Source organism: Falco punctatus (genome assembly GCF_963210335.1).
Source record: "Falco punctatus genome assembly, chromosome: 10".
In the NCBI taxonomy this organism is placed as follows: Eukaryota; Metazoa; Chordata; class Aves; order Falconiformes; family Falconidae; genus Falco; species Falco punctatus.
The window spans coordinates 38,760,167-38,778,062 of NC_137590.1; the positions used below are offsets into that span (position 1 = coordinate 38,760,167).

At 46.9% G+C, this 17,896-nt stretch overlaps 1 long non-coding RNA gene across 1 annotated transcript in view; it reads left to right on the forward strand.

The window, feature by feature from the left end:
* Positions 1–444: 444 nt before the first annotated feature.
* The window catches only part of LOC308070997, a 37,569-nt gene continuing 20,117 nt past the window's right edge, over positions 445–17,896 (forward strand). Inside the window, exon 1 of the long non-coding RNA XR_013930963.1 lies at positions 445–1,397. This is a non-coding gene — a long non-coding RNA (uncharacterized lncRNA). The remainder of the gene's footprint in view (positions 1,398–17,896) is intronic.

Genomic DNA, 17,896 nt, shown 5'->3' on the forward strand with positions numbered 1-17,896 from the left:
CAGAATCTAAAATCTACCAAAAAGTTAGAAGCAACAGAGAAAGTCTTGTTACTCTGCAGCTAGATGAGGGAGCTGTTTGGTGTCATAATTACGATGCCTTGAGACAAAAAAAAATTAAAAAGGACAGGAAACTCCATGAAAAACCAAATCCACTGGGTGTTTCCTGTTGCCTGGTACCCTTTCCCACTGCTACCTGTGATGCAGAACACAGTGCCTGTACTGGACACCCCAGCAGTAGTGAAGGCAATTGGGTAATTGATCTCTGAGACAGTCTATGTGATTTTTAAGGAAGTATCTCCTGAAACCACTCCCAGACAAAGAAGACCAAGAGCTCCTAAGAGCAAACAGTGTCAGCCTCCACCTCCCTGGAGGCTGAGTAGCTTATGCAACAAGTAATAACAACCCCCTGCACTTACATCCTGGAGTTTAGTGAGTCAGAGGCACGAAACCAGTTAGCACGGCAACAGCACAAACTCGGCACTGCTAACAAAGCAAGCATGTCCCAGAAACAGCTCTCTGAGTGGCACAGAACAAGGCTCAGTCTTATAAAACCTCCTCCCTACCCATGCTCAGGAAAGCTCAGCTGCATGCTCCCACCCACCGATGGCCTGGTGGACCCCACCGGGCCTTTCTCCTGCCCCAACCCTGGGGACCCCTGTTTAGAGTCCCTCCTCCCTGTGCCAAAGAGATCTCACCAGGCGTTTGGAAGCATCTCCTGCCACATGTCCGCTCCTCCTCGCCTAGCCACAGCTCCCAGCGAAACAACCCAGGTGTCTCCTCTGCTGGCTTTCTCTTCCGCAGCGACACTCTCCTGGTGACAATGCAAGCTACATCAACCGTCAGTGCCACCTATTGCCTAAACGTGCGCTTGCAAATCAAGTTCAGCAAGAGACAAATGCCAGGTCCTGCACGGGGAGGGAACAGCTCCGTGCATCAGCACAGGCTGGACGCCAGATGCATAGAAAGCAGCTCTGCAGAGCCTGGCCTGAGGTCCTCAGCTGAGCCTGAGTCAACAAGGTGCAGCAAAGGCCGGTGCGTACAGGGCTAGATAGCAAGCGTGTTAGCCAGCAGGCTGAGCGAGGTGATCCTTCGCTCTCTTCAGCACTTGTGGGGCCACATCTGGAGTGCCATGTCCAGTGCTGGCCTTGCTGGCAGAGGAAGGGCTGGAGTGAGGCTGCCCACCCTCGGTGGTCAGGGCCACCAGGCTGCTGGGGGGCTGGAGCCATGTGGTGTACCAGGAGAGACAGAGAGACCTGGGCTTGTTCAGCCTGGAGGAGAGAAGGCAAAGGGTGGGGTCTTACTGCTGTCTGCATCTACCTAGTGGAGAGTGTAGGAAAAATGGACCAAGAACAAAAGGCAATGGACGCAAATTGCAAGAAGGGAAATTCTGGTTAGATGTGAGGAAAAATTAGTTCACCATGGAGGTATTCAGACACTGGGACAGGGGCCCAGAGAGGATGTGGGATCTCCATCCTTAGAGGCAATCAAAATTTGACAGGAACAAGGCACTGAGCAACCTGATCTACCTGAACCTGCTCTGAGCAGAAGCTGCGATGAGCTGACCTCCATGTGTCCCTTCTGACCTGTGCATCGTGTGGCTCTATTCCATGTGCACCTGTGATCTGCAGCAGCCCAAACAAAAAAGGAAAAGTTGCTTTTCATTTTCCACAGAAATCAATGCTTTGTTTTAGCTCATTTTTAGACTTCATTTCCTTCATGGTTAGTAAAATCTTACTAGGTAAAGGCTTCTCTTTCCTAAATTGTGTCCTTGCTGTGCTTCAGTCCAGGAATAACTACATCTTACTGTGAGAGAAAATGATTCCTATCTCCATGCAACGCTCTAAGCGAAGTACCATCACCAGTGAGCTCTGTGATGGTTAGGTCTCATACCGTGACTTCATATGCAGCCACTGTGCCATCAAAAAAGAGTCATCAGGAAGAAAAGCTTGTAAATCCTTCATTTGGTCAAAGTTCAGTTTATTGCTACACCACAGCTATTTCTGGTTACATCCGTCTGGGATTACTTAGCTTTAAGGTTCTATTTCCCAAACAAAACCAGCTCTTTTGAGGCCTCTTGGAAGATGATATCCCTGATTGCAGAGGGACTATAGTCAGCAGACAAGAGAATTATTAGCAACAAGGGGAAAGAACTACAACCCATGTGGAAGGTAGCTGAGGACCCTGTAAAGAGCCAGGTTGAGGTACTGCAGGCTGTGATGTCGTCAGTAGACAAAAGAGACCTCGAGGAAATTCTGTTTCTTACTTAGCACTGGGAAAAAGCATAAAGGCTGGTGGAGGAAGGACTGGCTTAAACAGCTGTGAGTGAATTTATCTATACCAGGAATGTGGGAGAAGAGCCAGCAGAGCTAGTTACAGCTACAAAGAAAAGACAGAAGTTGCTGCTTTCTGTATAAAAAGCTTGGGAAAGTCAGAATGGCTTTTACTTAAGATACAAGGTGACACACCAAGGCCACTAATACCCTGGGGCTAAAAGGCAACACCTCACCACCACCTTCACCCCCGATAAATCTGGAACAGCTGGGATGCCAGGATCCCATCTACTGAAATGCAGGGGATGTGCAGGAGTTTTGTGTGAGTGCTGGTGAGCAGAGATCAAAGGGTTCCCAGAGGAAATTCCGTCCTGGGATGCAGCAGCAGTGGAAAGCAAGGGGTTTTTCCCCTCCTCTCTTACAACCTCTCGAGGCCAAAATGCACAAATTCAGGCAGAAACTGCTTGCTGGAGACAGCAAGGCTGCCTCCCACGAGATTTTGATGCATGTCTCATAAATGGAAAGGGGAATCCCACAGGAAAGGACCTGCAAAAATGTCTCAGAGCATCTCCCTGCATTGGGGCAGGATCCTTTATTCTTAATGACAGACGTCTTAGCAAACCCATTTTTAAAAAGCCCCTTCGGAGCACTATTAGAAAAAATTCTGCCTCTGTCCCAGTGCTGTGCTTTTGCTGGTTCAGCTGCTACTCTGGCATGGGAAAAAAAAAAACAAACCAACCCAAAAGGAGAGAGAATAAAATTTGATACACTGAATCTCACTATTGCACCTCTGTCTAAACTTCCAAATGTCTAAACTTCCCACAGTCCCTGTGCGACAGGCATCATTTTATAAAGGGATTTCATATGTTCCCATTGCACAAATCACATACTAACAGAAAGCTTGTTTCCTATGCTTTTCTCTTGCTCTTGTCACTGATCTGCAGGATCACCCCTGCAGCAATGATAGAAAATACAGACATGGAAATGTTACCGTAATGTATTTTTTCAGCTGGTTTAACAGCTGGATACAAGCAGGAGGAGCCAAACACAACACAACCTGCCAGCTCTCCCAGACCCGTTCGCTACTGCTGGTACAGTGTGACCTGCTGCTGGAGAAAGCACCCAAAGGCCAAGCAGTAGTTCTGCAAACACTGGGTGCCCTCTTGTGGGAAAGAGGAGCTCGCAGCACCAGTAATAACACTTTTTTTTGTGTGTATTTGGGCTTTTTTCTATTTTGGACTTTATGTGTTTCTCGTTGCCAGTTTCACGTAATCACAATCCAAGCCTCATCAATGCCATTAATACTGAAACCTGAAACACAGGGAGGAAAGCTGGTGACTTCTCATTATGAAATGGGCTATTGAACAGGGGTAAGAATGGAGCACAAAACCTTTGAACGCAGCTCTTTTATAGCTTGAGATGCTGTGGCAACTTGGAAATGATTATTCTGACCTTTGGAGCCGTTGCAAGGCTCTTGCTGGGATTTATGGCCCCAACTGTAATGCACTGCCCTTCACAGAATCATAGATTCATGGAATTGTTGAGGTTGGAAAAGACCTTTTAAGATCATCAAGCCATCATCTTACAGCATGAAGGCATTGCTGTGTAATTTTCCTTTTGCATGCACAAGATCAGGTTCACTGTCTTAAGCATTACTAGAAAGCAAATGGTGCTCATTAACAGGGGATCTTTGTGAATATGGTCTCCTGACTTATACCAGGGACCAGCTCTCTTCTTTTTTTTCTGGTTGGTGGCCACTACCAGTGAGCTGCTGGCCAGTGATGTTGCAGGGCAGGACAACTGGAAGCTTCAGATCTCTCCTGTGCTCTTCCAGGTTCCCGAATTTGAACGTTATGTTCTTCCTTTGCTTTTAAGGAAGGTCCTAAGGCTAACAAGGATTTCATGTGTTATGCCGGATCTTTGCTCCTACAGGCCAAAGACACTGAACGCTGTATTTCCCTGCATGACTCCTGAAGGAAAATGGTCCCCATGGTCCAACAGGTCCAAGCTGGGACTGTCCATGCACATGCAACTCTTTCCAACTGGTATTGTATGAAAAAAGCCATGCCCAGAGATGGGATTAGATGGGGAAAACTGGAGATCTTACCACGTGTGGCTGTGTCCTTGGGGTTAAGGGAAAGCCCCCAGCACATCGCCCTACTTGCAATGGACAAGCAAAGTTTTCACCTTTCCAGTGAGGTCTCAGGACATTCAGCTGGTTGGTGGGAGATTTGTTTGGTACCAAAGTCGACTCTGGCACTGAATGGCAGGCTCTGTGCTCAGCCTCAGTGATCACGTCCCTGGAGGAAACACTGAGCTCCTAAGCACCTCCAAGCTGTTAGTTCCTCAATCTTACTAAAAAGAGCCAGCTCAAACATCTGAGAGCAGACGGCAGCAACACCTTGCTCCTGCCCTCACCGGTAGCCAGTCCATGAGGCCTCTGTGCTGCTCCATGGTATATTACATAAAAGTCGGATTGCAGGAGCAATGAACAGCTTGGGAGAGCCCAGGACAATCTCTCCAACCTCTTCCTCCCCCTCCACAAATGCTCCTTTCTTGCGCAGAAAGCCCATTCTCATTGCTGAATATACCTTCCCCCTAACATCTCTTTAGTCCTCTGCTCTGCACTGTATGCTGAAGAGAAGTTACTGTTTTCCCAGCTGGAAATGGCCCCTTCTCTGTCTCCCTTATTGTCGGAAGACCTCACAAATGTTTCACTGCTACCTCCGGCAAGGACTGGCCCCTTCTGTTGCTAATTAGGGAGCTAAGAGGTTCCTCCAGGCACTTCCCAGTGAAACTGAGCCCATTAAATGAATGGCAGGCAACATCTCTGGGGGTGGGGAGCAAAATTACACAACCACTGCTTGGAAATAGGCAGTTTGTTACGCGTGCTGGTTTTAGAGACTCAGCAACATTAAAAACAAAAGCAACTTTCAAATCCAAACCAGTGTATTTAGGTCACTGATACCCCAGGGATAATCTTGGGGATATTGGTGATGGGAGGCAGGCAGCAGGCTCTGGAAGCTTGTGCTCAGAGCCTGGATGCACAACATGTGATAGCTCCCGCATGTGTGCCAGGCCATGGACTGAAAGGCGGGTGTACAAGACCTTTCTGTGCTCTAGGATATGAGTACTGCTGTGCTGCGTGCTAGGAGTGTTAATCCTGGAACGTAATGTGAAGGATAGCCCTTTTGGGCTTGGACACACTGTGAAGTTTTGGTAGGTGAGTGTGGTGGAGGCTTGCAGGCTTGGCTTAGCTAACCCAGGTGCCCAGCAGACGTGAGGAATTTCTTATACAGAAGGGAACTGCATACAATCAGTACAGATATAACTTTCAATTCTGCTCAGTTATCCCATTTTTGTTGTTTTACAATCTTAGGATTGCATTGCGTATCTCCTGCAACCATTGCTCCAAGCCATGTAAAATTATCATCTTGCAAAGAAAGCAAGAATCATTTTTTTTAAAAAAGGATGCAGCTGACCAAAGGTACTTGAGAGAGGGACTAGTCTTAAGATTTGTAGGACAATATAGATATAAATGTCTTATGGAAAAGAATATGCTGGGTGATTTGTCATTAATGTAGTGAAGAAGCATTGGTGGCAGAAACAAAGGCCTTATCTTCAACAAAGGGCTGCATATAAATTAGTATGTGTAGAGGGTCTATACTCAATGATGTATTTAGTTTAACAAAAAATCTCTAAAAAAGCAGTTAACAGCAAGTATTTGGCTGAGGCAGAAAGAAATGCTAGAGAACGATCTCCATCCTTCTCAATAACAATGATTGCTGCTGAGGATCCTGTAACAGCAGCTATTACGACAGGCCAGATCCCAAGCTGCTTTTCTCCATCCTTACCCTGGAAAACTCCTGTTCTTGCTTTCGGTGGGCATGAGTGCTCAGTGGCTGTGAGGGGTAGCTGTGTTGCAGAGTGGGGCGGGTTGTCTCTGTCCCACCGCTCTGCTGGAGCTCTGCACAGCCACCTTCCTGAAACTAGCTCTTACAACGAAGGGCTTCGGAGGGAAAAGGAGAAGCCCAAATCTAAGCATGGGTTTTGCAGTGCCATCAGCTGAGCATTAGGCGCTCACGGAGCTCCCACAGTCGGTATGGCAGGCAGCTGAAGGGCTGCTGGAGTGTGTGAGCTCCCCTTTGCAGGCCTGAAGAAACATGCAAGAAGAGATCTGTTTTTGAGACGTTGGTCTCATGATGTATTCAGTTCACTGGAAATTTTGGAGAGTTTTCTGCAATGATCCTGTGCGTTATTACCTCCCTTTTGGGGAACTGTGTTAGCTGTTTGGAAGTATTTGTGGCCTTCTTCCCAAATTATTTATTTCTCTATGGTTTTTCCTACTGTCCATTATTAGTTGTTATGCCTACATTGTATAACAACAACAACAGTAATATGAGGAGACTCATCAGGTCCAGAGGCATTAAGAGAATGAAGACTGAATCAGCTGAACTTCTGACATAAGGATATGATTTTCATTTTTCATTAAAAACATCTAGTCTGGAAAACGAGGGACGTTTGAGTATAATGTAATAACAGCACTGCAGATATCTCACCTAAAGAAAGCAGCACTATGGACCTTGAGCATTATATCAGGACCCACAAATACAATTGGGAAAATAATTAGGTATTGTATTTTAAGATATTGGTCTGAATATGGTAAACAAGATTCTATCAACGAATCTGTAAGTGTAATTTTTTTTTCTCCTCCAGCTTTTCAGCATTCTTGGAAAGACTTCTCTAAGCAAAATCCCAGATATGTAACTGACTGGCCCTTCCCAAAGGTACAAGGATAAAGCCCTTTGCAAGTGGCTGTTAAGAAAACTGGGCAGCAACAGCTGCAGGATTAATCCTTGCCTAAGATTAATAAGCAGTTCCACAAGCAGTGTAACTAATGAAGCCTTGTTTCCTACATGTATTTGCAAAATACAGCTACTATTTGCAAATACAAAGAATTTGTATTTTGCAAGTACAAACACAAAAACTTTCTAACAATTGAATTGTTCTAAGATTTTGTTTCCTTTAGGTATGTTTATAAAATCACTCCTGCACTTCCAAAGAAATCACTTTTCATGAAATGTGTAGAAACACCTTTCAGAACTAATTTTGAAATGTCTGCTTGCCGAAGTTGGTGAAATCAGCAAACAGATCAAAAAGTTACCGAGAGGACACATCTATAGACATACCCAGTGATTGCACCAGCACTGGTTCTGCAGGAAGCAAGGAACAAAAATGAAGTTGTGAAAGAAAACATAGGAGAAAGCACCTATTTTTTAGCAGTGTTGCAGTGAGAGGAGTTGCAAGGCTCACAGAAGGAACATCCCCCATGATCAGTGCTGAGACATATGGTAGCCCAGAATGATCGAGTCCAGCTCATTTGGTTTTAATGGTGAAATCTTCAGCGCCATTGACGAGACCACCGCTTGCTTTTGCACCACATCCAGAGGATGAAGTGTTTAGTGAGGCAGCCAAATCTATGTAAGATAGAGAACGACTGGGAAAAACTTCAAAAGCCCCTAGTAAAGGCTGCTGCTCTGAAATCTAATTCATGTTTTGGCATTTGCCTTCAGTGGGAGCAGGAATGAACCAAAAGTTGGGTAAGTGGCACAAAGTGATTGCAGATGGAGCTCTCTGTGTGCCAATATAAGTTAAGGGAAGCTGGAAAAAATATTTCACTGACCTAATATTTAAATGAAATATTCTGAGTTAGAGCTGATTTCAGGGAAAAACTCCAGGCACCTCTGTGGACAGCACAGTGCTGAGAGAGAAAACTCAGTGCAGAGCAAAGCAAAGCCAAAATAAGATGTCGTGTATTAAATAGGCCAGGAATGTATATATCACCGTAACAATTCCAAAATAAATCAGCTATGCATCCCCACTTTGAAATCAGTGTTAAGTAGGGTCACTTCCATAACAAAAGGGCAGAGAGGAATAGAAAAGGCAGAAAAAAACCTGGCACCATAATCACTGGGACAGTGGAGGCTGTAACAGGAGAAAGGAATGAGTGAGCAGGACAGTTTAGCTTTATGAAGAGTTGAGTCAGGGGAGAGACTAACATAATGAATATCTAATTTGACCTTTAATAAAGTCTCTTGTCACCTGCTGAACACCCTTCATGACTTGACATGGATTATAATCTGGGAGTTACACAACACCTGATGTAATAAAGAAAGGAAATGTAATTTTATGATGCATAGAATTCTGAGATAAAAAGAATTGCTGAAAAATGTCACCAAGGCAAGTAGCTGTAATCATAAAATTAGTATTAATAAAGTTGGTGATGGTGAAAATCCGTCAGTTCTTGTGCCTCTTGTTTTAGGATTTCCATTCAGGTTTGTGTGGCTCACTGAAGCTGAGATTATTCCTGCTGCTCTTTAAGCACAGCAGCATCCACATGGTGAAATACACTTTAAACACGGAGAGTTAGAGCTCAGGATGGAGAGCCAGAAAAAGCCAGTGTAATCCTGGTTTCTGGCACAAAGGCATCACTTAAAAGAGTGCAGAGTTATCCATTCCACAGCTCTCATGCGGTTGCAAATCTCTGTCCTGAAGACACTGGATGGTTTCTTTAAAGCTGCATCTTCTCTCTGGAGTAACCACCTGAGGGCAACATCACAGACGCAACGGGACACACAGGGTTCCTGTGCCTGGAATATTGCGCTCACTTTGAGTGACCCCATTACCAGAAAAATTGTGATGACTGGGAAACAGCTCAAAGAACAGCAACAAAGATGATTAGGAGGCTGGAGCTACTATGCAGAAAAAACGTTACAAAAGCAAAATCTAGTTTGCCTAAGGGATGACTGACTAGGAGCAGGATCCTGGCCTTCAAATGTTTGAAGAGTGAAGAGAAATTATGTAGCGTAATAAAGGGAGATAGAAATACCAGTAACTGGTGGAAATGAGGCAAGGAAAATGTGCCTGCTCTTCCTCTTACATTTTTCCTACGGGTGAGATACTGGGTTGTGAATTGGAAGTATTCATATTCTGACTCTCTAATGAAAGATCAGGGTGAGGACAGTGCGGGCCAGGAGCACAGACCCTTGCTCATGGAGATCAGCTCACAGCCTACGTGACAGTCAGGAGATGACTAGTGAGTAAAGCAGACCACTGTTGGGTGGGCAGGAAGATAGGGATACCACGAAGTAAGAAATGATTTACAAAAGAGAAGTCATTCCTTCAAGAAAGTCCCAAGAAATCCAAGCTGTTCTCCCCCATCCACAATTTTCAAAATACATATGGCCCCAAGAAGGATCTTTCTTCTTTGCCAGCCTGCGACGTATTTGTGGGGGTGCTCTAGAGCAATACTGATTTCAGGACAGGGATACTTCACCTTCTCATGCCTTTCCAAGGAGGCAGGTGTTGGGGCCCTTGATCAGGCATGACAGTGGTTGGAGGCAGCCAGTGGGACACATCACCATATGCTCTGATTCTGGACAATTATTTTTCTGGTGGAGAGGGTAGTGGAGGCATCCTGCCCTGTGCAAACGCTGAGCTGGTGCTTAGAAGACGGAGTGGAAGGGAGCGCTGAATTTATAGTATCGATGTGAAATGCCACCTACGTGTGCAGAGAGGTCTAGAGAGGAGACAGAGAAGTCCTGCCTGCCCTGCAGTCCAGGTTTGGCTTCTTCACTGCATGGGTTTGTGTACCATAGCACAACACTGGCAGAGCCTCATGGCAGTGGCTGATGAGGTGTCCAGGTGAACCAGGAGCAAGCTGTGGGCTGGAAGGGCTTTGCTGGAGGGACCCAAGGGGACTGGGAACTGGGCACTGTGCAGCGTGCACACAGCTGAGCACCTCCAATGGTCCACAGGATGGCCATGATGGAAGTCGTCCAGCCTGGTCCCTCCTCGGGGCAAGCAGCCCTCCCCAGCTGCCTGACCAGGTGGGAGGGAGGCACAAGGAGTCACAGCAAGGGGCTGAGAGGGATAAGGCAGGGTGAGCTGGATGCACTGGGCAAGCTAGCAGAGCTGTGACACTGCAAGCCCTGGTGCTGCCTGAGCCTCTTCAAAGAGCGGCTTTAGCAACCTGAGAACATACATAGTCGGCAGGATCATGCTGTGCCAGGGCTGAAGGCAGAGCTAAGCTGCAGAGCTAAAGCTGTGGCACTTGGGCATAGGTTAGTATCCGTTCTTTGCTCGGGAAGGGAAAAGCTTAACGCGGTGTTCAGGGGGAGGGGAGGCTCTGGGTGTTCCTGTAAGCACAACGCGAGGAAATGGTGCTAAGACAGAGGCATGACCCATCATTTGGTAGGAGGTGCCAGCCTGCCCAGGTTAGCAGTGCTCAGTAAAGCAAGTGTGACAAACCAGGGCAGTACAGGGGTGGCACCTCCTGTCTGCTCGTCCAAGCCCAGCCCGTACTTCTGCCATATCCTTCTCCCTTGTGGCACCAAGTGGGTGTTTTTGTGCAGGTTTTGCAGTTACTAACTCTTACCGCACCAGCTTTCCTGCTCTGTTCCCCTCTCAGTATCCCTTGCTGGTGAGGTCTGAGGGACACTGGTATAGCTGAGAGACATCTCTTCCCCTACTTTTCCCTCTGCCAGCTGTCAATCACCCACCTGGCACTCAAATTCAAACCTCCCCATATCAGGCTCTCCTTTTCTTCCCTTTCTGTCCCTCCATCTACCTCCTTTAGCCAGTGATGGGACCACACCAGGCCCTGGAACATGCCAGCATGAAAATGAGCTTTTTGTGCAGAGCTCCCTGCGTGGGTTTGGGTTTCATTTGCTTAAAAAGCACAGAGCCAAAAACTTCAGGGTGATCTGGGGCCACTGGAGAGCCCTGGAAAAGGAGCAGTTCTGGACCTGTCCAGCATGTGGAGTGCCCTGTTATACATCAGGACTTTGCAGAAGGATCCACAAGATGTTTCTTATTTAAAATGCAATTGGAGAAGGGAATGCTACACCAGCAGACTCATCGAGCTCCAAGTCATTGGGATGCCAGCTGCAGCGTGGTCTAACAAGCTTGCTCAAGCCCCTGACTAGACTTGACTGGCCTTCCTGAAGTCTGTCTTGCTGTTACTTCATCCTTGTTAAGAGTTTAAATACAGTTGCTACGCTGCAGTTAAACGCTGATGCTGTGGTAGGCATGCCCTAAGTGTGATGGAGCCTGAAAATTTGGGAAGCAAACCAAGCGCAAGTAACTACTCCAAACGGAAAGCAATAAAAGACAGCAACTCCTCCTTCCCTTCACAGATCCCCTACTTAAGAAAGAAAATCCTAATTCTTCTAACAGTCCCATTATAGGACTGAACTGCACCAATGATGACAGGCCTTTAAAAAAAAAAAAAAAAAGATTGGCAAATCTATTGTCTCCTCTTAGAAGGCTTATTTGTAAATATGGCTAACCAGATCCTTTTCCTACAGTCTGCAGCAATATTTTTCCCTGAGATCGAGGAGTTAACACTCAAATACATCAGCCTATCTCAGACCCTGGAGGCAGACTAATGCACCATCTCTGCTAGAGCATTATCTCTACCATCCACTGTTTTCAGGTTCCTGTTAAAGATTAATGATCAAAGAGCAAACAGCTTTTGCTTTGACTAATTCTGATTCAAGCCTGGATCTCTGTTTAAGCAAAAGCAAACCAAGCGAGTGTTCATTTGTTTTGAGAACCACTGGTTCCCAGGAAAGAGGACAAATTTCTCTTTCTGTCTTCTGGGTAGTTGGTGCGGGCAGCTCTGTGCCTCAAAGGCTTTCCTGCCTCCATGGCACAGCAGCTGGGAGCCGGCGGAGCACATAAACCCGTAAGACAGGTCCCTATCCTGCAAAGTGAGAAGATGTTAGGAAAAAAAAAAAAGTGATTTTCCAATAGAGGGCACTAACTCATGGCTTTTGTGGCAACATAAAGCCCTATCTGTTCTTTACCAGCACCCTCTGCAGGCTCCCAAACGGGGTATGTCTGAGTTGAGGATGAGAAGGGGAAAGGAGACCAGTACTGAAGTGCTTATGGCTCCGTGTTGGTTTCTAGTATCTTCTACTCATAGGTTCCACTGTTGCAAAGCAACATACAAAGGGTATCTGGCAATGCATTCAAGTACCTGACCTGTGCAGTGACATGAAGAGGGAGATACAAACTATTTTGTTATGGAAGGCATGGCAGAGGCTTCCCTAGCTGGAGGGGAAGTCACTGCTAGGAGACTGTTTTGTTTTTTCCTGGCAGTTCCTTCCTGGCTTTGTAGGGTCCTTGCCCATAGGCTGTTTTCCTGGGAGAAGCAGTCAGTGAGGTTCGTTTGATTTCATCATATCCTGTTTTCACTGGCTTCTGGAAAATAAAGCTGTTGTGAGGCTGAAAGAAAAAAAAGGATCGCGTCCTTGAACAACGACCTGTGGAACAGCAATAGCTTCCACACCTGTATGTGCTCCCCAGCCATAACAACCCCCCCCGCTGCACAGACCCTGAGGGAGGAGGTGTGAGAAAGTCCAGAATCCTCCCTCTAGCACAGAGATGGGGACAGGAAAAGGTGTCCAAATATCCACTGGTGCATCACCAACAGGTCACGGCCATTGCTGGCTCCTGCCTCTTGGACGCATGAGCAGGTGCCGTGGTTTAACCTCTGCTGGCAGCTCAGCCCCACACAGCTGCTCGCTCACTCTCCCGGCATCAGGATGGGAGAGAGAACTGGAAGAGTAAAAGTGAGAAAACTCGTGGCCTGATATAAAGACAGCTTAACAGGTGAAGCAAAAGCCACACACGCAGGCAAAGCAAACCAAGGAATTCATTCACCAGTTCCCATCGCAGGCAGGTGTTCGGCCATCCCCAGGAAAGCTGGGCTCCATCACCCGTAACGGGTACTCAGGAAGATAAATGCCATAACTCCAAACATCCCCCCTTCCTTCTTCTTCCCCCAGCTTTACATGCTGAGCATGATGTCACACGGTATGGAGTATCCCTTTGGCCAGTTGGGGTCAACTGTCCTGCCTGCGTCCCCCCCCAGCTTCTTGTGCACTCCCAGCCTGCTCGCTGGTGGAGCAGTGTGAGGAGCGGAACAGCCCCCGACGCTGTGTACGCCCTGCTCAGCATAAACGAACACACCTCTGTATTGTCAACACCGTTTTCAGCACAAATACAAAACATAGCCCATGCTAGCTACTATGAAGAAAATTAACCCTATCCCAGCCAGAATCAGCACAGGAGGGCAGCAGCACAGCTTTCCAGGTGTTTTTTCACTCTTTTACTTTAGCTGCAGAGTGCTGTTGTCCCACACTACCCCTTTTTGACTTCAAGAGGAGGAGAATGCGTCCACCAAAGCAAAGACACTTGCCAGTGTGAAATTATGTTGGTCTAGGAAATCTGAAAGAGCAGATTTCCTCTTAGGCTTGGAGGCCTCATGCTTCATTCATCCTCCCTTGCTCTGAGTTTTGGGAATATAGATCCAGCCAGTTTGTCTTACAGCTGGACATGGAAAAGGGTCATTTCACAATCCTTTGGAGCTGCTCTGGGGTTGCTAGCCTCCATTATCTGTCCCATTGTGTATTCCTGACATCCCTTTTCCATCTGAACTGCTCTTCCATGCGCAATATTGCCATTATTACTGCTTCTGAGTGCGGCACGCTGTCGTGCAGAAGCTGGTGCCTCACTGCTTCAGCTAAGTTCAGTTCTGTGTGCGTTCCTCTGGCTGGTGATTTCCTGGATGACAGGCATTTGCATGGATCCTGGCCCTCATGTTTTGAAAGGCCCAGAGGTGGAAGACAGTTAATACTATCCTCCTATGCTTCCTGACCTGCAGGAGTTGCAGGACACCATCAACCACCAAGGCAGAAGGAAGTTATCTAGAGTTTCATGCATTCTTTGCAGAGAAAAGCACCTCCCCTCCTGAAGTCTGTCTAAATCCTTTGTATCACAAGCCTTCACACTCCAGGCTGCTGCCCTGGATGCTGCTTTGTGAGTTCCTTCAGCAGGGGGTTAAATGGAGAAAGACACCACAGAGTATCCGTGACTGCTTTTCTCAGCGGGAGAATGTCTTTGGCTCCCTTCCCAGGGTCACAGTGAACTTCTGGAGGTAGCGGTGGAAGCAAGACCTTTGTGGAAGACTGTTAGTATATTATTCCCCTCTTTCCATTTCTCCTAACACAACTGAGTATGTTCAGTTCAATGCATAAGCCTGAGGTTAAAAGTGTCAGTAGCTCCAGGCGAGCAGACCCTGCAGGCGCAGACACTAACTGCATAATGGGGTGTGAGTGAAAGGAAGCCCTGGAGGTTGTCCTGACACAAACCCCTTGTAATCAAAACAGCTGGAAGCCGTGACATGAAGGGGAGCTGACTTACACAGTTCAGCCTCTTCCTCACGGGGTCTGGTAAGCCCTAGGACTCCTGCTGGATCTGGTGGGGCAGGAGGAGCTGGGCCATCATGAACACACTTGAGTCTGTAGCCTGCGCTGTCTCCTGACGCATCCCAGCCTCCGAGAGCTCTTCACTCCCAGCAGCACTGCGTGCCGGAGGAACCACTGTCCAGGAGAGTGGCTGGGGATGTGCCAGAGCATGCAATTCATTTCATTACACACAAAAGTGCTACAGCAAAACGTAAAGGAACAAGAGATTAAAGGGGAACAGATGTTGGCTGATCTTGCCCACCCTACTGCTGGGAGGCAGCCCTGGGCAGCTGCTGTCTGACTCAGGCTCTGCTAGCTCAGGGGTAGCAAGGCTGGGATCTTTGCAGTCTTGCATTGCTCTTCAGAGGACAGTACCAAGTATGGCACTGCGGGTACCCTTTTCTGCTGTGGCAGCTTGTTTCATGGGGTGCCCTTTCTGTAAAAATTCATTTAAATGAATCCTTGTCATCATAAGGCATGAGCATTTAACTGTGGAATGCTGGGCCCCGCTGAGGTGAACCATCCAATCCATAATGAGAAAGGAGATCTGAACCACTGGATCATTAGTCCCAAACCAGGTTAAACCTCCCGTGGTGCAAAGCTTGCCCATCAGAAAAGCCAGAATGGGTTACTGACACTGCCTGATTCTATACACAGTTCAGCTGCTAAAACTCATTTTTTTCACTTAGTGCATAAGCCACATTATTCCCCATTTTTGTATCTTTTTCCTGCCTTCCTTTCATTGTCCGTAGCCTTCCTTTCAATACTCTCTCTATCCCTGCCTCCCTTACTCTGCACTCTGCTGTATCAAGCCACCACTTACTCATATAATGGCTGGACTCCCTCTCCTCATATCCTCCTTGCCCAGCCTCTCTTTTTTTCTGAATCTGCACAGAAATGCTGCCACTCACACTGACATCTCTAATAGATGTTTAAAGGTACGTCAGCCAACTTCTGAGGAACTTGTGCTCCTGTGTCACTTAGTACAAAAAGGCCCAGTCTTCAGTCATTTAAATTTCTTTCTCTAGAGGGATGAAAAAAACCACTAACCAAGAAGAAACAGCCCAAATTGAACAGTTTATTCTCTTTTTAAATATTCTCCCTCAATATTTCTAAGCCCTTTTCACTGTTTAGTGATCCCTTACTTCTGCCAGTGCCTACCACTGGGAGCTATTGTCCGCCTAATGCAGAGCAGAACATGCCAGTAAGCTCCAGCCAAATTCAAACAATTAATTGTAATGTGCCCACCACTACAGTATCTGCAAATAGCTGTGAAATCCCAGAGAATTAAGCTTGAAGACTTAATGGGTGAAACTGGCCTCTTGATTTTTATTTGCATGTAATGGCTCACTCATACATGTTTGGTAACTGAGGAACTGCAGCTGTAACCGTGCAGTGGAGCTCATTGCCTTCCAGCATTATTTTTTTTTTTTCCTTAAACTGCCTTGCAGCTTTTCCTGCAAGTGTGTCCCGTGTCCTGCCTTCCCCATCTCCTATATAGTCAGAAACAGGAGAGGGGGTCAACCTTGCCGGTGTACCTCTTGGACTGTCTGTCCCCTCTCCTTGCTGCACGCTCCAGGCTTCTGCGCTCACAGGGCTATGCTGAAAGCCCAGCGACACGGCTACAGCTCTGAGAGTGCACCGTGCCTTCCCTGCAGGGCCACCTTAATAGCTCACTGCGTACCCCTGCTCACGGATGGGACTTCCCCAGCACCCAACACCACCAACAGCACCTTTCTGTGTCTCCCCTGATACAACAGCATATGCTACCTGATCCTTGCAAAAAAGAACATCTTTCTCAGCAGATGTCCTGAGCCCCCCAGGAAGTGTTTGCTCTTCTCTGTTTGCAGATCTCTTCTCATTTATCAGGCCAGCCTGGTCACTCATCACCTCCTGATGTTAATGCTGGGAGATAGGGCCACTGAGTGCAAGAGTGGCAAAGCTGTCATGCTCCAGCTGGGCAAAAGTGGAGCCTCACTCAGTAAATATTGACACGTCTGCAAGCAAACAGAAGGCAGCTTTCAGCAAGCAGCTCTCTGGCTCCCTGAGCTGATGCTGGACCAGAGACACTTGGTGCTCTGTGGTTATGAGCTGCTGTTTACAGAGGGCAGGATACAGGAATGGATCTCCAGCAGCTGTGATGACAGTGGCAAATTGATGGGCTCACAGGAGCCACCAGCTGCGTGCCCGCTGCCCACCTGCAACACAAGAAGTGGCTGCAACCACTTCAGCCCGTGGAAAAACAAGCTGTCTTTTTCATTCCCCAGCAGCTTCCAGATGGGATTTCTTCAAGAGGATATTCAGGACAATCTCCATTGAAAATAGATAGGATAGCACAAACCAGATTTTTGTTCCAAGTCTTTAGTTCTCTGGTTTTCCTGTTCCAAAACAATGTCCTTAGCATTTAGGTGGTTATTGCACCTCCTGTAAGTTGTTAGATTTAGGCAAGTCACAAATGCAAGTGAGTATAAACATAGAGATAATCTGATTGAGTCCTTCTTATGGGTCCATGGAATTGAGTAGCCAGTCATTAGCAGCATCAGTTCTTACAGAAATCCCAAAGTTTAGTTCTTATACCTTATTAAAACTAACTTGCATCCTAAAATGGGAGATCTATGCCCCTTTCAGACTATTGCCTGTTAGCTAAGTGACCACATTCCCTACACAGGTGGAGCAGAGTTCTTATGCAAAGAGATGGGATTGCAAGCGAGGGCTCATGACGGATTGGGTTCACTTCCTGGCTCACCCTTCCTATGACTTTGGGCAGGTTATTTGATCTCTTAATGCTCTAGTTCCTATCCATGAAAAGGAGGTGATAATGCTTTCCAGCTCTTTCTTTCATCTACTTAGACTGAAAGGGACTTTGCTTTTTCTGTGCTTCAGTGTTTTCTGTTTGTATTATTCCTAGAACAGTTAGATTCTGATCCGCTGCAGAAGTTCCCCGGTACTGCAGTAAATGCAAGTAATTATCTGTTCTCATTTAGAGCCTGTGGGCACCATCAACAGCCAATAAACAAGAGGATGACTCAGGTCCTTAACTGACACTGTGTGGGTCTTAGATAGAGAACTAAGGAGTGGGACAGTAATTTCAGCAGTAGATCCCACGAGTCACCATGCTGTTAGTCCCTAGTCCCTTTCGCTTCCTTTTCTGAATGTCCAAGCTGTTTCTTTACATTTGTTTTCCACTCTCTGGTTTGTTTCTACTACCTGCCTCTCACTTGCAGAGTGAAGACAACAGTTAATCTCCATTTCCTTTCCCCTGCGTGAAATAAACACTAAGTAATGTGCGTGCTTTGGAGACAGGGCAGATCC